At 37.1% G+C, this 22,300-nt stretch overlaps 1 pseudogene; it reads right to left on the bottom strand.

The window, feature by feature from the left end:
* Nucleotides 1–22,300, bottom strand: part of LOC148090484 (vascular endothelial growth factor receptor kdr-like) — a 269,330-nt pseudogene that overhangs the window by 111,181 nt on the left and 135,849 nt on the right.

Below are 22,300 nucleotides of genomic sequence, written 5' to 3' on the forward strand. Positions count from 1 at the left end.
GAATTACAGACATAACTCAAGAAACATGAAAAAGCTCTAATACAGTACCTGACACACAATTAAAAGAATTAGAAAGAGAGCGTCAAGAAAAGACCCAAGGACGTAGAGCGAAGGAAATAATAAATACCAGAGGAAAAATTAATGACATAGAGACTAAAAAAACCCAGTAGAAACGATCATTGAAACCAAGAGCTGGTTCTTTGAAAAGATAAGATTGATCAACCTTTAGCCAGACTCACCAAGAAACAAAGTGAGGAGACCCAAATAAATAAAATCATAAATGAAAGAGGGGATATAACAACAGACCCAACAGAACTACAAAGGATCATAGGAAAATATTATGAGAAAGCATATGACAAAAAACTGGACAAGCTGGATGAAATGGACAAATCCCTAGCAACATACAATTTTCTAAAGCTGAATCAGGAAGAATCCAAAAAACAGAAAAAGCTGATAACAACTAATGAAATTAAAACAGTAATCAAAAATCTCAAAGTAAACAAAAGTCCAGGACAAGATGGATTTACAGGTGAGTTTAACCAAAAATTCAAAGAAGAATTAACACATGTTCTCCTCAAACTATTCCAGAAAATTCAAGAGGAGGGAAGACTCCCAAGCTCTTTTTATGAGTCCAGTATTATTCTAATCCCCAAATCAGATAAAGACACTACAAAGAAAGAAAATTCCAGGCCAATACCCCTGAAGAATGTGCATGCTTAAATCCTCAACAAAATGCTAGCAAACCAGATCCAGCAATACATTAAAAAGATCATACACCACAACCAAGTGGGATTTATTCTGGGGATGGAAGGCTGGTATAATATTCACAAATCAATAAATGCAATACATCATATAAATAAAAAGGACAAAAATCTTATGATCATATCAATAGATGCACAAAAAGCATTCAACAAAATTCAGCACCCATTTTTGATAAAAACTCTCAACAGAGTGGTGATAGAGAGAACATACCTCAACATAATAACGTCCATATACGACAAAACAACAGCCAACATTATACTTAATCAACAAAAATTAAAACCATTTCCCTTAAAAACAGGAATAAGACAAGGATGTCCACTTTCACCACTGTTGTTCAACATAGTACTGGAGATCCTTGCCACAGTGATAAGACAGAAAGAAAACATAAAAGTCATCCAAATGTGAAAGGAGAAGGTAAAACTGTCATTATTTGTGGATCACAAATTGTACATAGAAAATACTATCTCCATATTTATTAGTATGGAAAGATGTCTCCACCATATTGTGGAACAAACAAAACAGTTTATAAGGTACATGTATAATATGATCCTATTAATATATCCAGGTGAGTTTCAGTGAAGCTAAATGTCTCTAGAATTTAGGTTCTAGAGGAAAGGGTCCCTAGTGCCTAGAACAGTGCCTGGTACTACTTTGCAATCATGCAATAATTTTTGTTGAATGAATGAATAAAAGATGTTTAGAAATTTCTTCACCAGTAGTTTAACATTGTTAGTGCTAGTAATTTTGTGTGTGTTCTTTATATTTTCATTACCATTTGAATTGTCTTCATAATGATTATTTTATTCTTACCAAAACGTGTACAATATTAAAAACGTGGTAATGTCTATTGCTGGTGAGAATGTGGCAGTCCCAAGTATGTTCACTGGCTGTGTAAACTGGTTCAAACTTTTGGAAAATCATTTGATATTAAATATACAAAAACTGCAACAACAAAAAAAGAAAATGCTAAAGACTCTACTAAAATACTACTAGATTTGATAAATGAATTCAGCAACAAAGCTAGATACAAAATTAACATTCAAAAATTGATGGCATTTTTATACACCAACGGTGACCTCTCAAAAAGAGAAACTAAAAAAAAAACAAAAACATTTACCATTGCAACTAAAATAATAAGATATCTAGGAATAAACTAAACCAAAGATGTAAAAGACCTGTACTCAGAAAACTACAGGACACTGAAAAAAGAAATAGAGGAAGATAAACACAAATAGAAAAATATACCATGTCCACGGGTTGGAAGAATTAACATCATTAAAATGTCTATACTACCCAAAGCAATCTATAAATTCAATGCAATCCGTATTAAATACCAACAACATATTTCACAGATCTAGAACCAAAAAACACCTCGAATAGCCATGGCAGTCTTGAGAAATAAGAACAAAGTTGGAGGGATCACAATACCAGCTATCAAGTTATACTACAAAGTCACTGTAATCAAAACATCCTGGTACTGGCACAAGAGCAGACAAATATATCAGTGGAACAGAACATAGAACCCCAAAATTGATGAACGCCATTATGGCCAGTTAATATTCGACAAAGGAGGCAAGAACATACAATGGAGTATAGACAGTCTCTTCTATAAATGGTGTTGGGAAAATTAGACAGGTACATGCAAAAAAAAAAAAAAAAAATGAAACTAGACCTCCAACTTACACCATACACAAAAATAAACTCAAAATGGATAAAAGATTTAAATGCAAGATGTGAAAACATAAAAATTCTAGAAGAAAACGTAGGCAGCAAAATCTCAGACATCTCTCCTAGAACTATTTTGCTGATACATCTCCTAAAGCAAGAGAAACTAAGGAGAAAATAAACAAATGGGATTGCATCAAAATAAAAAGCATCTACACAGCAAAAGAAACCATCAACAAAATAAAAAGGGAGCCCACAGTATGGGAGAACATATTTGCCAATGGCATATATGATGAAGGGTTAATATCCAAAATATATAAGAAACTCATACAACTTAAGAAAAGGAAGACAAACAATCCAATTAAAAAATGGACAAAGGACCTAAATAGACACTTCTCCAAAGAGGACATATCAAAAATGCACAGTGTCATTAATCATCAGAGATGTGCAAATTAAAACCACAATGTGTATCACTTCACATCTGTGAAAATGGTTACCATCAACAAATCATCAAACGAGAAGTGCTGACAAGGGTGTGGAGAAAAAGGAACCTACTACACTGCTGGTGGCAATGCAGACTGGTGCAGCCATTATGGAAAGCAGTATGGAGTTTCCTCAAAAGATTAAAAGTTGACCTGCCATTTGACCCAGTGATCTCACTTCTAGAAATCTATCCTAAGAAACCTGAAACACCAGTCACAAATAACTTATGCATCCCTGTATTCATAGCAGCACAATTTACAGTAACTAGCATCTTGAAACAGCCCAATTGCTCATCAGTAGATGAGTGGATAAAAAAGCTGTGGCACATTTACACCATGGAATACTATGCAGCTGTAAAAAAGAAGGATCTTTTATCCTTTGGCACAGCATGGGGGCAACTAGAAACTATTATGCTAAGTGAAAGAAGCCCGTCAGAGAAAGACAAGTACTACATAATCTCACTTATATGTGGAATATAATAAACAAAATAAACCGATGAACCAAATGGATCCAGAGACATAGAAGCTTGGAACAAACTGAGGGATCTCAGAGGGAAGGTGGAGATGGTGGAGTGGGCAGGGAGGGATTAATCAGAGAACTTATATGTTTATAAGCATAACCCATTTACACAGACACTGGTCTGGGGAAAGCCTGGGGATGGGGTGGATGCGATGTGGAGGGAATCAATGGGGGCAAAAATGGGACGTCTGTAATATTTTCAACAATAAAGATAAAGAAACAAAAAAGGAAAGACTGGGAGAATCAAATTCAGTTAGATTTTGTACTGAAGGTAGCTGGAGCTAGTAGGTCTATACTAAAACAATAGAAAGAGGATGTAAACAGATGGGGGTGTTTGTTTGTTTGTTTGTTTGAGCCCCATTGATCCTCTACACACCTCTCTGGACTGCCTTCATTCTGTCCCATAGATTTGGAGTTGTTGTGTGTTCATTTTTATTTGTTTCCAGGAAGTTTTTTATTTCTTTCTTGATCTCTTTGGTAACCCATTAATTGTTTAAAAACATGCTTTTTAGCATACAAGTTTTTGAATGATTTTTAGAGTTTTTATTGTGGTTGATTTCTAATTTCATGCCATTGTAGTACAAGAAGATGCTTGATATGATTTCAATCTTCTTGAACTTGTAGAGATTTGTTTTGTGCCCCAACATGTGTTCTATCTTTGAGAATGTCCTGTGTGCACTTGAGAAGAATGCATATTCTGCAGCTTTGGGGTAGAATGTTCTATAAATGTCAATTAAATCCATCTGATCTAGTGTGTCATTTAGGGTCAGTGTTTCCTTGTTGATTTTTTGTCTGGGAGACCCATCCAGTGAAATCAGTGGGGTGTTAAAGTCCCCTAGTATGACTGCATTGCTGTTGATCTCTCCCTTAAATTCCTCTAGAATTGTTTTTATAAATTTAGATAGTCCTATATTGGGTGCATACATGTTTATGAGGGTTATATCCTCTTGTTGGATTGATCTCTTTAGTATTATGTAATGAGCATTCTTGTCTCTCATTATGGTCTTCATTTTGAAGTCTATGTTGTCTGATATGAGTATTGCTACCTGAGCTTTTTTTTTTCATTTCCATTGAAAAAATTTTTCCATCCTTTCACTCTCATCCTGTGTGAGCCTTTTGTTCTGAGGTGGGTCTCTTGTAGACAGCATATATTTGGGTCCTGTTTTCTTATCCATTCAGCCACCCTATATCTTTTTATTGGGGCATTTAATCCATTTACATTTAAGGTTTTTATTGAAAGACACTTATTTACTGCCATTTTATTTCTTTATGCCTATTTTTCCCCTTCTCTCTATTTCTACTTCTAATTATAGCAGTCTCTTGAACATTTCCTGTAATACTTGTTTAGTAGTGATAAAGTCCTTTAGCCTTTTTTGTGTGTGTGTCTGGGAAACTTTATTTTACCATCTATCTTGAATGATAGTTTTGCTGGATAGAGCAGTCTTCATTTCAGATCCTTGTTTTGCATTACCTTGAATACTTCATGACATTCTTTTCTGGCCTGTAGAGTTTCTGATAAGAAGTCAGATGATAGCCTTATGGGGACTCCTTTGTAGGTAACAGATTGCTTTTCTTTAGCTTCCTTTAAGATTCTCTCTTGGTCTTGAATTCTTGGCATTTAATTATGATGTGCCTGGGCCTGGGCCTCTGTGAATTCATCTTGCTTGGGACTCTCTGTTCCTCCTGAACTTGTGTGGCTTTTTCTTGATCAGCTTAGGGAAGTTTCTGCCATTATATCATCAACCAGGTTCTCTAACCCTTGCTTACTTTCTACCTCCTCTTGCACTCCAATAATGCAAATATTGTTATGTGTCATGTTGTTCACAGCTCCCTAGTACTGTCCTGTTTTTAATTGTTTTTTTCTTTTTCGGTCTCTAATTGAGTGATTTTTTTTCTACCCTGTCTTAAATTCACTGATCCAATCCTCAGCTTCCTCTAATCTGCTGTTTATTCCTTCCAATGTAATCTTTATTTCTGCTATGTCATTCTTAATTTCCTTCAGAGTTCCCATATATTTTTTCATGTTGTTGAGCATCCTTACAATCAGTATTCTGAACTCTATATGTGAAAGATTACTTATCTCCACTTCATTTAGCTCTTTTTCTGGAGATTTCTCTTGTTCTTTCGTTTGGGGTTTGTTTTTTTGTCTCCTCATTTTGGCTGCCTATTTGGGTTTGTTTCTATTATTAGATAGATCTGCTAGGACTCTCAGTCTTTTTGGAGGTTCTCTGGTGCAGGCTGATGTTAGATGAAGTTTGTGACTGGCCCTGAGTACCCTGTTTGGAGCTATCAACAACCTTAGGCTTGAGGTCTCCTCTGATGAGGCTGGGTACATTTGGATAGGGCCAAGATGCACACCACAATCTGCTTTTCCGTATTCTAGATGCTGAAGTAGCTCAGTCAAGGACAAAGCACCCTGAGATCTGCCTCTGCCTGCAGTCTGATTAATCTGATTCTCTTAATGAGCCTCAGGTTGTAGAAGCTCCACAGGGTGGGGCAGCTAGTTGTTATCAGTCCCTTAACAAGCCTCTGGCTTTAGAAACTCCTCTGGGCAGGACAAGAGGCTTTCCAGCAGGGTAGGGCAATTGCTTTCCCCCTCAGGCAAAAGTCAAAAATTTTCCACCAGAGAAAGGTGTCTCCCACAGTCTGGGGGGATGACTCAGCACAAGAATACAGATGGATGTCCCCTTATCTCACTCTGCAGAGCCCACAACCCCAGACTCTCCCCACACAGCTCCACTCCATTCCAATTCCCCTCCACCAGGGCCCAAGCTGAATGGCTATACATGAAACTTTGTGTTGGCTCTTTAAGAGGGTACCTGAATTTCCAGCTGCCTCTCCCTGGCAGACAGAAACCCTGCTGTTTTTCACAGTCAGATGTTATGTGGGCACCTCTCTCAGTTCTAGTGCTCTAGGCTGGGAAGCCCATCCTGGGGTTGAGGCCCCGAGAGTACTCAGTGGGAGCCCCCTACAACTGAGATATCCCTCCAGACCTTCAGCTGCTGCTTGTGGGAGCCCAGCCAGCCCTCTCACATCTGCACTTCCTACCAGTCTCTATGTGGCCTCCACTTTTCCTCCTTGGTTATGAGGGTGCTCTTCAGCTAGTGTTCAGTTGGTTTTCAGAATGTTTTTTTCTATGTTTTAGTTGTAAATCCAGATTGGTCCTGGGAGAATGTCAGTGTAGCTTCCACTCAGTCTGCCACCATCTTGGATCTCCAGATGGTTTTAATGAGACAAAAAATGTGTATCTCTTTCAATCCTATCAAAATATAAGTATTCACATCAGAGTGACTTTAGAACATAGTACTCACCTTATTCTTAGAGACACTCAAAGTTAAAAATAGACAGTAGAATCATAAGATTATTTTAATTGTTTTATTTTATTTGTATTGTTTTCTTTAAAAACTAAGAGTTGTAATGAAATAGAAAAGAGATATAATTATAACAATTTAAACATTTGAATAAAACCATATAATGTTAAATTAAGTGAAATTATCAAATGAATTTCTAATTTTAAAAGATAAATTTTTTAGCTCTTTTCATTGAAAAAGTCCACAAGTAATCATGCTCCTTGTAGAAATCATATCCAGATTTTATTTTTTAATCATCATTCACACTGAAGGAGTCAGGACCCTTAGGAAATGGCTGATTATAGGAAAGGAAGCAAGGAGACTGCGACTGGGGTATTGTCAGCTGATCCTTTTACATCATGAATGACTTATATATTCTGAGAAAAAAAATACTCAAGGCTTAATGACTTCATGTCAAAAAGATACTTAGCCAGCCTGCAGTATCTCTCCCTAGTCCAAACTGAGATAGTTCAAGCATCAGTACCACCACCACCACAATTATAGCTCACTGAAATCCATAATGTAAACACATATCACTAAGTGAAGAGTAATACTAAGAAAAGAGTATATAAATCAAACAAACTCATTTGTCACCACTGGAGATGAATAATATACCAATTTCTTACTTTGAAAATTGTTAGTGAAAAGATAAGAATGAAATATCTTGTTTTTTCCAATAAGAATTTTATATTGAGATTTTTTTAATAAGTGAGCCTATTGATAAGAAAAAGCTTTTATTTATTTACAGGAGCATAAAAATGTAAAAGAAGTAGTAGAGCTAGACAATAACCACTTTGTTAAACTTACTGAAACAACTAAATTTCAATGGATACTAAATTTCACACTTTTTGGTGAAATGTTTGGAAACAGAATATTCACATAGTGCTGAGTATTTCTCCAGAGATCATTTATGGTAGAAAGGTGTGACTGTAACAAAATTAGTCCAGTAGCATCATTTAATAGTGAACGACCCAGACATTCTATAAATGACATGCAATAAGAAATACCAATTTTCTCCATGAACTATTTTTTGCTGAAAATATTTAACTTGTATCTAATCATGATGTTAGTAAAAATAAATAAATAAATAAATAAAAAATAAATAAATAAGTAAAAAAAAGGGGGGGGGGCAAAGGACCTGAATAGACACTTTTCCAAAGAGGACATACAAATGGCCAAGAGATCCAGCCAGACATGTCTCAGTGGTTGAGCATCGACCTGGGATCCAGGCGATAGGGGTTCGATTCCTGGTCAGGGCACATGTCCCGGTTGTGGGCTCAATCAATGACTCTCTCATCATTGATGTTTCTGTCTCTCTCTCTCCCTCTCCTTTCCTCTCTCTGAAATCAATAAAGATTAAAAAAAAATTAAAAAACAACAACAAATGGCCAAGAGGCATATGAAAAAATGCTCAAAGTGACTCATCATCAGAAAGATGTAAATTAAAATGACAATGAAGTATCACTTCACACCTGTGAGAATGGCTACCATCAACAAATCAACAAATTACACATGCTGGCTAGGATTTGGAGAGAGGGGACCCCTGGTTCACTACTGGTGGCAATGCAGACTGGTGCAGCCACTCTGGAAAACAGTATGGAGTTTCCTCAAAAAATTAAAAATGGAACTGCTTTTTGACCCAGTGATCTCACTTCTAGGAATATATCTTAATATTCCTGAAATACTAGTCAGAAAGAATATATGCACCCCTATGTTCATAGCAATTTACAATAGCTAAGTTCTGGAAACAGCCCAAGTGTCCATCAGTAGATGAATGGATTAAAAAGCTGTGGGATATTTATACCACAGAATACTATGCAGCTGTAAAGAAGAAAGATCTCCTACCTTTGGGAACGCTAAGGAAGGACCTAGAGAATATTATGCTAAGCAAAATAAACCAGGCAGAGAAAGAGAAATATCACATGATCTCACTTATATGTGGAATCTAAAGAATTTAAACTGATGAACAAAATAGATTCAGAGACATGGAAGAGTGGAAAGGGCTGAGAATCTGAAGGAAGGTAGGGAGTTGTGTGGGGGGTGGGAAGAGATTAACCAAAGAATTTACATGCATATATGCATAACCCATGGACACAAACAATAGTGTGGTAAAGGCCTGGGGTGGGGAGTGGGGAGTGGGTATGGGGTTAAATGGATCAAGGAGCAAAAAAGGGTACATCTGTAATATTTTCAACTAAAAAGATAACATGTTGTTTATAAACAATAAAGATTACACAGGTAAAATAAAAAAAGAAAAAGAAAGAAAGGAGGCATAACTGAAGGCAGAAGAGTAAGCTGAATGATTTGGAGTAAAGACTGAATTCTGTGATGATGCAAGGTCTTCAGCTACCTACCAGCCTGTTTCACGCAACTTCAGTGTTTATCCAAAGGAAAGTCTTTTTTTTTATTTTTATAATCCTCACCCAAGGATTTTTAGAGAGATTGGAAGGGAGGGAGCCGGAGAGAGGGAGAAAGAGAGAGAAACATTGATGTGAGAGAGACACATCGATTGGTTACCTCCTGCAAATGCCTCAACTTAGTCAGGGGATTGAGCAGCAACCTAGGTACTTGCCCTTGACTGGGAATTGAACCTGTGACCCTTAATTGTGTGGGCAGATGCTTTAACCACTGACCCACACTGGCCAGGGCCCAAAGAAAGTATTTTTTATTGGAAAGGACATTGAATCTAATATCACATTTAGGGTTTGAGTCCTAACTGTGCCTACAAGGTTTTGTGTGGTCTCAGATACATCAGCATTTAGCTTCCTCATCTATAAATTGTGGATAATAAGGTCTAATCTAGCTCACAGGAAGTTGCAACAATTAAATGAGATAATAATCTCTTTCATTAGTTCAGTAGCTTGCAATTTACAAAGCATTTTTATTTACTCATTATGTACTTTCTACAAATGCTAACCATTTAAAGAAAAAATGCTGTGTTATTCCATGTGTTATTATTTAATAGTGAGATGGGATTTGATAACATTATGTTTGTCTAGTATCTAGGCTTTCAACTACTTCAACTTTTAGAAATGGGGCCTGTTCATGTATATAATCATGAAAGCCTATGAACTCCAGCTACAAAAAACATAACCAAGAAAAACAAAAGATGTGGTGTTACTGTAGACATAATGTGATCAGTGAATAGGGATATGAAATATTATGAAATTCACATACTGCTGAAAGTTTATTTGGCAAATGAGAGTAAGGTGAAAGGAAGACAAAAAGAAAAAATAGAATAAGAGAGGAGATGGCATTAGGAGCAATGGCAGATTGAAAGAGTTTACTGAGGCAAGGAATTGTGTAGGGAGAGATTTCCATCAAAGAAGGTTAGAAGAACAAGTGTTAACATTCATCTGCCTCAAATGTTTCTTGTTCAGACACCTTGCTTTCCTTAGTAGGCTGGATAGTGTGGGGTCAGTGCTTCTAAATCCCAGGAAGCACTGAAGAAAGCAGTGCTAGCAGCTATCTTACTTCCTCCCAATGAAGCCTATTCTCAAAAGGCTATGTGTGTAGGATGGGTTGTGGGCAGACATTCCTTCCTGAGCAAAAATTCAGTATGGAAAAGCCTATTCTGAAATTCAAGTTGTCTGGTATATCAATATTTCTTATTGATACTGTCCTTACTTTTTAGCTTTTGATTCCACATGTAATGGGTAAAAAACAAATTTTGTTGATTCCCCTTTGCTCAAACATCTTTTCTTTCTCCACCTCTTAAATATTTTTTATCTCAGAAACTAGACAAAGGGAGAACAGATATTGTAGATGAGGGCCAAAGCAGTCTCTGTGGCCAAGACAAACATCTTCCAATCACTTTAGATCTCAGTGATCTATAAACCTATTAATCCTCCTCTATATTCAGTGACAGAAATACTTAATAAAATATTTATCATCAGAGTTAGGTGCACCTGGCTCCTAAACAGGTATGCCTGGATGATTTTAATAAAACTACCTGGGCACCATAGACAGGCCTTTGATTTAGAGTCATGATGTGAGATGCAGGTTAATACATACCAGAGCACTGTTTTCTTTTTAAAACCTTGTATCACATCATCTCTAAGATTCCTGGAATATTTGAAGTTTTTCTTTCAAGTACCAAGAATGTGGGAATCTGGAGAACTGGCTTCAAGTTTTACTGTGACACTTTCTTCAGGGTTCCATGGGATTTAGAAACACTGATACCATACTATGGCTTGGGTAAGCTTGGCAGTATGCATGGTGGTTAAAAGTGAGGTTTTGGAGTCAGACAGACTGGGTTCAAATTCTGGCTCTTTGAAAAGTCTTTAAAATGAGAGGTAGGCAAAGGAGGGAGGGAGACATCATTGTCAACAGTAAAAATAAAACAAAGAAGTTACTTAATTTCTATGTGTCGACAAAGCCATGTATGATGTATGTACCTCTTTTCCTCTCTAACCTCACTTCCAACTACCCTTACACTCACTCATCCACTCCAGTCACAGGGATCTCCTGCCTGATCCTCAAACTCACGGGGCACACTCCATTGCTATTTCCCTTGCCTAGATTTCTCTTCTCCCATATAGCTGTGTGGATTGTTTCTTCACTTTTCAGGTCTTTACTGAAGCATTTAACTTTCAATGAGGCCTTCCTTAACCACCTGACTTAAAATTTAACCCACGTTCTGCTCCATCCCAATACTCCCCAACTCTCTTCTACATTTTCTCCATACTATCTTACCTAAAATCATTTAAAATTTTCCGTAGTTTATTTATTGTTTATGGTCAGTCTATTCTGACTATAATGCAACCTCCATGGTGGCAGAGATTATGATCTGCCTTGTTTACCACTGAATCCCCAGCACTTAGAATGTCTGGCACATAATAGGTTTTCAATAAATATTTGTTCAGTAAATTTGATCAATCAGTAAAAGAATGAGATGGTTTTAGTTGGTTTTTGGTCAAAATGTTTTTCTGCCTGATTCCACTGTATCCACAGACCAAGGTCTTTTAAGTTCTGAGCTTGTAGCCAGTGTTGACTGGGAATGGTGAGGGGGTGCCCAGAAAGAAATACACTTACTCAGAGAGAATATTTCCCATAACAAGACACCAAATGACCACACATCACTCTGAGTAGTATAAACTCTGTCAAAAATGGCTTCAGGTGCCACCCACTTAAGGGGAAGTCTTGCCTAGAAAGCCGAAATAAGAGTCATGAAAATAACATTCATAATACCAACAAAGCCCAAGAGCTTGGACTTTGGGCATTGTGCCAGTGAACCTTGCACTTACATCTCCTTCCCAGGCATAGTTGGGGTCTTTGTAAATGTCTCTGGCCAATCCAAAGTCACGGATCTTCACAATGTTATTATCAGCTAGAAGAATGTTCTGAGCATCCAAGTTCCAATGAATGCACCAAATAAGAAGGACAAAGGTGGCTCAGAGGGCTTCTGGGCCTAGGATGGTGCAGGTTTACAGGTTCTCAGCCAGGAGAAATGCTGAGTACTGAGTGTGGAAGGAAAAGGAAGGAAAATTCAAAACAGGAAAGTGTCTTAGAAGTGCTCACACTGAGAAAAATGTGATTAAGCTAAAATTTACTGAGAGACTGATGAGTTGGTCTGTTCTGATATTTGGCTGGGTGGGCAGAATATCCATTGCATGGAATGGTTCTTACCATTTGACTACCACTAATATGTTTTGTCATTCAAACACTGGGATATTACCTTAGAACATAAATCTATTCTCTCCAATGCATTTCAATGCTAGTACCATGGGTCACAGATACCTTTCTTTTTGTTCATTTGGACCATTGCGGTGGTGTCTTAACTGTTATCTGTGCCTCCAGTCTAACCCCATAAACTAATCAATGATCCACTCTAGTTCCAAAAGTCCAATTCCTTAAACACAAACCTGAGTGTGTTCCTACTTAAAAAAAGTAAAACAAAACAAACAAACAAAACCTTTTATTTTGTGGCAATTGGAAACCATCAAAGTTCAAATTTCTTTATATGATGTTCAAAGCCTTTCATAATCAATACCAAACTCTCTGTTTAGCTACAGTTCCTCATCCCCACACCTCCATGCATCCTTTGTTTTAGTCTTTAGAACTATGGAAAATTTCCTTGTTTTCAAGTCTTCATGATATTGCTTAAATACGAATTCCTCTGAGAAGACTACAGATTCTCTAGACTTCTTTCCATATAGTCACAAAGCATTTATTTCATACTTCTTTCATAGGCTCTAACCTATTTTGTTGTGTAGTATCTGTTTACCTCAGTGGATTCTTAGGATAGAGAATTGGTATATTTCATGAATGTATCTCCAACTGTTAGCATAGAGACCATAATAAGCAATCAACAGATATTTGCTGAAAATTTTTATTTCAATATATAATAACCTGCACTGCTGGAATAAAATATTCCAGCCATCTCTGAGACTGGAATTTGAAAAATAATTCCAAACAACTGTAGGCAGGCAGATGAGTAGCTGTCTGTAGGATGAACATGTATGAATTTCTCAAAGAACAATTCAAAAAAGGAAAACAGACAAGTATAAGAGTGGACCATAAAAAAAAAAAAAAAAGCTACTATAGATACTGGTATCATGGAAATCTACCTCCCCTCTTTCCCTAAACAGTAAAAATGAAAGAAAAGGAAGAATAAACACTCACTTTTCTGGAAGAGAGGAACTCCATGACCTTGGCCAATTGGAAACTATAGCAGATCAAGTCATCCCAGGTGAAGGGGTGCTTATAGAGATTACTCAAATCTAGAGAAGTGAAAGAAGGTTGGAGAAAAAAGCCAGGGGTTGAAAACTTCCCCACAAGTCTGTAGAGATAGCAGTAGGGAAGAGATAGAGAGGAAGAAAAACTTGCCTTCCATAAAAGCTTGCAAAATGGAGGCAAAGATTTTTGACAACAGGACCTTGGCCGACCTTACTCTACTATGACCTCCTGTGTATTTCTAAGTGATGAGCATATACTCTTCTGAATCAAAATAATCTACAAGGATGTATTTAGGGATTCAACAGCTCATACCTTGACTATTCTCCCCCCCTCCTCCAAAAAATTGAATAGATTTTTTTTCCAGATTTCCTTGCCAATTCTGGGTTCAAGAGAGAATCAGGAAGATGTCTATGGGATGCCAAAGTTTGGAAATTTTCAGGAAATTCAAATGATTCATGGTCAGAACAGGTCTGACTTTTTAAAATCACAATCTATGGTCACTATGTACGACACTCCTTGCTAGATCACTTTCCTCCAATTTCAGTCAATGGATGCAAAGTTCAGAAATTCCTTCTGCTCTTTCTGATGTTCTACCAGCAACATATTAGGATTATAAAGGCCTTTACAAAGATTCTAGTCCAGATCTCTACTGTCATTTTACAAGTAGAGAAAATGAAACCTAGAGAAGAAATGTAACTTATCCAAGGTCACAAAGTATATCAGTGATAGAGCCATTAACAAAATCCCAATATTCTCACTGTCAGGCCAGTAGATGTCCCATTATGCATTAAAGCCAGACAGATATCATTCACAGTTTATTTGTGATCAAAAGGACAATAAGAGGAATAGAACTAGAAAGATCAGCAGCACCAGTAGATGCCAGCTTCCAGCAGAATAAGACAGGTGTAACTCAATGTGAATGCTTTAACCTGTCAGTCCAAACCAGGTGTGGAGGGTAACATGGAAAGAAGTGGGCTACCTGAGTTCATCTCTTACTTTTTTCAATTAGCTGAGCCAGATCAATATTGAGGTGGTATATACTGGTGCACCTATAATAGTTGCTTATCCTTAAAATATTTCTATACTGCTTGGTAAATAGTTACTCTTACAAGCTCTCCAAGTGCCCTCTCCACTACAATTACACCATCCCTGCCTAGACTTTACCATTATCCGTAAACTCCAAGACACTGCTCCAGGGCTATATCAGTCATCTATTCTGATTGGTCACTGCTGACTGTGCTAGTATTTGTTAAATATTATAATATATCTAAAATGTTTGCATAGTAATACCCATTTGTCAGTACCTTACACATCTGTTAAATAGTTTGACTAGCCCAGCCTGCGTGGCTCAGCAGTCGAGCATCGGCCTATGATTCAGGAGATGGTGGTACAATTCCCCATCAGGGCACATGCCCAGGTTGTGGGATTGATCCCCAGCAGGGGACATGCAGGAGGCAACCAATTAATGACTCTCTCATCACTGATGTTTCTCTCTCTCTCTTCTTTCCTCTCTCTGAAGTTAATAAAATATATTTAAAATAATATTTTTACTATCAGGCATGTCTGTTAAATGTAATTTACATTATCCTTATGTTGAGTGTCAGTTTTCTCCTCTGTCAAATGGACATAAGTGTTCCTTTTCATCTCACAGGAAAGTTAGAAGTCTCAAGGAACGAATTTATTGGAAACTGCTTTGGAAACTGTAAAAGTATAGACCAATGTTGGAAATTGCCATTGTAAACTACTTTTGTTTGTTAATGGAAGTGCAAGTTGAGCTCAGAAACAAATGTCCTCCAAGCTGCATACAAACAGTTACAGAGGGAGACACATGGTTTTCTGAATCATTTCCCTCAACCCCTGGTCTAACCTTTCTGGGCAGTGGCCTCACACTCCCAACCCAACCCTATCCCCAAACCTCTAATAACCTTGAGTGTTGGCCAGAAAAGGACCCCACATACTTACTTGGTGGGTTATTGCATCCCCCAGAAGGTGGTGATTACTTTCTTCCTCCTCATCAAATTCACTGTAGCTCTTGCCCTCAGTGAAGCCAGAGCTGGTGAACTTCCTGTGCTATTCACACTCTCCAGATGATGCTTAATCAGCTGAGTGGGCTTGCAGTCAGAATCATGAAAAGTTTTCAACTTTTTATCCAAATTGAGCAGGACCTGAGAGTTTAAATAGATCCTCAGAGCTAGAAGAAACTTAAAAATTATCAATTCCATCCTACCCCATGTTTCCGTTAGGCAAACTGTGGCTTAAAGAGGTGTAAGGGAATTGCTCAGACAGTCTGGGAGGAAGCTGAGAATGCTGTTAGTCCAGGGTTCTGTTCTTTATGTCATGATGTCAGTTGACTCATCCTTGTTGAAAGGAAACATCCCAGATCTGGCTGTTGAAGGGGTTTCCTTGACCTACAAGTCAACAGACCTTCACAGGGCCAGCATATTTGGTGGCATGTGGTACCCCAAAGGGTTTCTGAGCTCTGTGTTTAAAAATTGAGCATATGTCATAAAATAATTATCATTACTCTCTGTATCTTTGCTAAAATTAGAGTAGAGGAAGAACTGTTTGAGTTAATAAATTGTGAGCTGGGTTCAGAATACCAAGATAGATGATACCTTGGGTTCTGGGGGCTCTTTTCTGAATTCATTAAAAAATAAAAATCAAGTATTTTTTTTAAAATAAAGCAGTGACTGACACAGTGCTTTTTAGTACTTTGAGAAATAGAGACAGCTGACCTTTCCCCAGAGAAAGAATGACAGTGACAGCATGTCCATCTACAAAGAGTAGGAAAGTGAGAAGAGGAGAATATTGAGACTTCAGTGACATATGCCCTTGATCATTTCCTTGGGGCTGGAAATTATCCAAATGAAAGGGACTTAGAATTGTACACTTGAAACCTATATAATCTTATTTAATTTTTAAAAAGTTCTTTTTCCCAGAGCTTCACGTAATGTCAGAGAGCTCAAGTTGATGGCTATGGAAAAATAATGGAATGATGGGAATTAAGCTAGCTAACTACTTTAGATCTCATACTGTAAACTGAGGGTGTCATTAACCAGTGGCATAATTTCAGCCAATGCCAAGAGAATGTTGAGTTTTCTGTTTAAGAGAAACTTTAGAGGTCATTGAGTTCAAGGCTGTGTTGGATGTATAAATGCATACCCTCCTCCCCTGATCAGTAGTATTTTGGATTTTGCTTTTCCACTCTTCCTCTCTCTTTTTATAATTAGGAAATCTTTAGGTAGCATTAAAAAATGAAGATAGTGTGTGTGGTTCAGTTGGGAAAACCTACCTTGGAAGAAATAAAATCTCCTCTCTTCCCCCTCAGAAAGTTGGCCAGATTTCCATATTTGCAGAATTCTACAATGACCATTGAAGGACCTACCAAAAGTAATGACCATAGTCATCTTTCCAGAAATGACGATGAAGGGTAGCCAATTTGGGGCTAGCCTTGTCCTGGTAATGTATTGACCAGAGATCTAAAAATCTCACACAAGATTTCCCTAGGTATGAACCAGTTGATTGATTACTTATGATGAATATAATGGTGATTTATCTCAGAAAGAGCTGGTTGGCTGAGGGTTGGGCCAGGGAAGATTTAGCAGAAAGGGGAAAGTAAGGCCAATAAACCACAATGAACTTTACTGTGGTGTTCTCTAGGTTGGCTAACATGAAGGATATAGAAATGCATATGACAGAGCACCTGACCACATGCAGCTAACAGTCAAATGACGAAGGCAAAGGAGTACCCAACTAGCTGGATATTTAATCCATTTACTAACTGGTGCTCTTGTTTCCACCCTCCACACTGTTACCCTACCCTCACCATCACTATCTTGCTAAAATGAACCTTTCAGCTGTCATCGAGTTATTCCATGGTTCATGACTGTCTGCAGGTTTTCCATAGCTTACATTTTCTCTGTGCTTGCCCACACCACAAGTTATATGTGATCTGAAGGTCTCTTACTTATTTGTGTAGTTTCGCAGTACCATGGTCCCATTATGCCCTCCAAGCTCTTTGCTTGGTGCCTCACATAACATCAGAAGGGACTCAGAAAATGTTTAAAATAAAGTTAAATGAAAGAGGCAACTTTTAAGTAGCACAGTAATAGAGGAACAACTAAAGGGCTTTTGGTGTAGTTGAGAGAATGACTTCAAGTTTGTAAATAGACAAGGGTTGTAGAACTTCTTATTGACTAAGTGGGAGAAACTATGGTGCTGTCCTTAGAAGGTAAAAGCTAAGATGGGTGTCAGAAGTGATCTATGGAGTCTCCTTCCTTGAATATATTTGCATACCTCCTTAGCACTTAAATATTTTCTCTTCAACTAATGCATCCAAGATTCCATAAGGAGTCCAAGCTTATATTGTACAGTATTTCTAGCAACAGGGGTCAAAGAACATGGGTTCTGGAGGTTTCGTGCATTTCAAGGAGTCTAAATTAGAAGAACCTCACATGCAGTACATCAAGTCCTGTCTATATCATGGCACAGCTTGCCTCTGAGTGCTCTGATCCTTAGAGAGAAGTTCTGGCCAGGTATGGAAGACTCCTTACCTCCAGGTTTGGTGCAGGCATCCGGCAAGTTAATCACATTGAGGTGGTGACCGATGTGAATGAGGGTCTTCAATTCTGACATCAAAGCCTTAAATTCACTGGAAGTTGCACAATCTGCTTGAAATAAAACATTAATGTACAAAAGAATTGTTTCTCCTGAGAGAGACTGCAGGAGCATAGTCAATCCTTTTTAATGCTAAAGAATCCTGGCAGAAATGTCCATAACACAATGATTAGTTTTTGAGCTTTCCAAACAATATTATAAGTGGAAGAATAATATCTTCACATGCACTAGCCTGCCTTGATGCTAAGATTTATCTACTAACAGACTTAACTACTTTTCTACTTTTTAATTTTGGAAAGGACATTTTTTAATAGCTACTTCTTTTGTGATAAACTATTTCTGCATTACTCTCCAAGAAGAGGTAATTGGCGAACTGGCCAAGTTTGATTTAAGCATTTTTCTGTGTAGAGTCAGGGTATGGACTGGATGATATTGGGATGTTTAAACATACACAAGTTTATCTATTCAAGATTGTAACCACACTATAGATTTATGTAGCCCAACCAGTGCAGAATCCAGTTAAAATACTATCCAACCATATTCTATATCATCTACTTCTACTGACGCAGTGAAGACCACGTAGGAATTCCGGTGGCCAAATACCATTGCTGAGTCATATTACCAACAACAAAAAACCTTGAGTCCTTACTTTTGTATTTATGTGGTTGAACCCAAAAGAAGAACAAATAGGCTGACACACAAAGTTCCATGATGATTGGCTCAGGTCCATGACTGAGTTTTCCATGGCAAATATTGGTCAAATGAAGGTGGAAGTTAGTTGTAGTTACCTCCTTATACTACTTTGACTTTATATCTTTTACAGTCAAGTTTTCTACCTGACCACAAGCATCCTTACAGATGTTTTCCTTTGGCATCCAAGGGAATATAAACATTACCTTTCAGCATTTTCACTGCCACTCTTTTGCAAGTTGAAGATTTGTGGATGCCAAAGATATAAACCTCCTATATTTTTTTATTGAAAGGACTCTGACTTCCAAGCCAATTTCTTTCAAAGAGAATCCATTGTAAACCAATACCTTCCATTTGTGAGGTGTTCAAAATTTGTAAAACAGATTCCCAAATGTTACCTCACTACATCCTCACAGTAACAACAGAATATAAATTGGACACATACAATTATTTATATTTTCCTTTTATGATGGAAGAAAGGAGCTCAAAAAATTTCGGTGACTTGTTTTGCTTAAGGCCACACAGTTTGGATAATCTAAAATCTCCCAGTCTCATGCTATGTGTACAATACCATTCTGCTCCCTTAACTTTTTATCTTGTTTTTCACATTGCCATCTTTGAAACACATCTCACTTTATTTAGGTTTAAGTGCATCCTGGATTTCAAGTCATTGCTTTTTCTTAGACCTTATACTCAGTGGTTTTATAACTCTTTGGTGAAAGAAATGTGGAAGGGTGATATAACAGATTTCTTCTCACCTAACTGTAACCAGTCCCTAGGGAATTCCCATTTAGTGTTATCATAAAGAAGCCTGTCACACTGTTGGTCAAGAAGCATCTCTTCAGGATCCATGATGATGGAAAGGTAGCCAGTTTTGATTTCTGACATTGGGCTGCAGAAAGGAAAAGGAAAAGCATAATACTGCATTCTTTTGATCTTCTGAAAATGTATTAGGCTTATGGAATTTCCCATTTACATTATAAGTTGGTTAATAAAATAAAATAAAAATATCAAGAGCATTAATATAATAAAGAACACTACATAGACAAAAATTAAAACAAAAACTGTAACAAGGAATAAAACCTTATAATACTCTAACCATGAAATGGAATTAGAATAAAATGTACTAAAAAACATATATGCATACTCCATGGACATGGACAATAGTTTGGTAAAGACCAAGGTAGGTGGAAGTGGTGTGGTTGGAGTTGGGAAAAGGGGAACACCTGTAATAATGTCAACATTAAACATTATTAATAAAAAAAAGTACAAAGTAAAGAAAAAGAAGAAATGGCCTTGACCATGACTTTGGTTTATACAGATCACCCAACTGCAGGAATTTGGTTAACACCGACCAGTTCCAGTAAGCTGACATTAACAATCCATATCAAGACCAGCAAGAACACTGCCTGCATGTCCAAGCCCCTCCTCCTGATCTCTTTGTCCTGCTTTCACTCTCCCTCCCTATAAAAACCCTGCCTGCACTAAAATGCTAAGATGGGCTTTGGACAAGAGTCCCCCCATCTTCTCAAGATGCCAGCACTCAAACTTCTTTCCTTTTTCACCAGCATCTGTCTCAGGAGTTTGGTTTTAGTGACAGTAGACAGTCAAACCCTGGTTCTGATTACAAAACAGAAAACTAGAAAAATAGTTACAACAAACATAACAAATTAATACCCATATTATAAAGAACTACGAAAAATCAATAATAAAAAAGGGACAGTGCAAATGGTAGAGTAGCCAACTCTGGGTTTATGTCCTCCCATAAAATCAACTAATGAGATAGCAAAAGTGATCAGAATTAACTTTTGAATAGCTTTGAACCTAGTAACAACTTACAACAATGGGAGAATGACTTGGGTAAGAATCATCTGCTTTTTGGTAATAGAGCTCTGTAACATTTAAAATTGCCTGCCTTTCATCCTTTATTCACCATATTGGCAGCAGTCATAAAGATGGTAGTAAGCACTCTTAGTGTATATTGCTAGTGCCAGAAGGAAAATCTTAATCTTGTTCTAAAAATATTGTGTTTGTAATTTTCAACATGTCTGGCAAATCCCTCAAAGACCAGTTCAAAAACTATCAAAATTGGAGCATAACCAGGGAAGGGTAACTTCCTGGGGAGCTTTATTGCTTTATTCCAAAGCATTTATAAGCACAGGAATTGGCCATAACACCTTCTGACAAACCATAGCACTAAGAACACTAGAAAAAAATCAATTATAAAAGAAGTCTATAAAGAAGAATTTAAGAAACAAAATAAAGGTATACAACATGGAGAAAAAAAAAAAGTAAAATGGTAGAAGTAAGTGATTTGATGTTATTGGTTACATTAAGTATAAATGGATTACATTTTTCAATTGCAAGCAGAAAAAAGCTATAACAGGAAACCCTCACCCAAGGGCCCCTAGGAATCTTTACTGGAGGTTCCAATCCACCTAACCTGTGGGCACTCCCAATGCCCCATATGTTAAACTCACACTTCTTCAACCACTGTAGCCAGCTCCTTACACATATTCCCAAATACAGTGACAAGAGCAAACTCCAGTAAACAGAAAGTGTGTGCAGAAAACAGATTATGGTCTGTGGTCAAGGGAGAAACCACAAATTGAGCTGAAGTATCACCTTCAGGGAAATAAAAGAGATTTCCAGCAGCCACTCTGGTAAATTGTAAGATCAAGAAAAAACATATGAGCTTAGGAATTCTGTGATAAGAGAGAAAAAGAAGCATGAGACAAGTATATTTTTATAAGATTGATTAAAGCCCCAGAAATAAGCAAGACCAAGGTAAAGTGTCTCCCAAATGAAGTCAACTAGTAAAGGTTGGAGTAAAGCTTTGATTTTTCAAATGCAAAATCAACACAAAATTCCAAGGCACATAAAAAATTAAGGAAATATGGCATCATTAAAAAATCTCAATAACCTTCCAGTAACCAATCTCAAAGACACAGAATTCTGTGAATAACTCAATAAAGAATTTAAGTAGGCTGTTTTGGAGTAACTCAATAAGCTACAAGAAAACACAAAAGACAGTGCAAAAAATCAGGAAAAGAATGCATGAACAAAACAATAAATTTAACAAAAAAGTTGAAATTATAAAAAAGAAAGAATTATAAGAAAAGAAATCCTGGACCTGAGGAATTCAATAAATAAAATGAAAAATGCAATAGAAAGCATCATCATCAGAATAAACTAAAAAGAAGATAGAATCAGTGATCTAAAGGATAGAACCTTTGAAAGAATCTGTCCCCAGAGAAAAGCAACAACAAAAAGAATAAAAAGGAGAGACTATTTCCAAGGCACATTATAATGAAACTGTCAAAAAGAAGAGAATACTAAAAGTAGGAAAAAATAAAATTATTGTAATATACAAAGAAGCCTCATTAGATTATCTGTGGATTTTTCATCTGAAACCCTACAGGCCAGAAGAGAAAGAAATGATATATTTAAAGTGTTAAAAGAAAACTTTGCCAGCTAAGAATACTGTGCCTGGAAATGTTAAATTTCAGAAATAAAGAAGAAATAAAGACTTTCCA

This window comes from Miniopterus natalensis, chromosome X, assembly GCF_054644295.1.
Source record: "Miniopterus natalensis isolate mMinNat1 chromosome X, mMinNat1.hap1, whole genome shotgun sequence".
NCBI lineage: Eukaryota > Metazoa > Chordata > Mammalia > Chiroptera > Miniopteridae > Miniopterus > Miniopterus natalensis.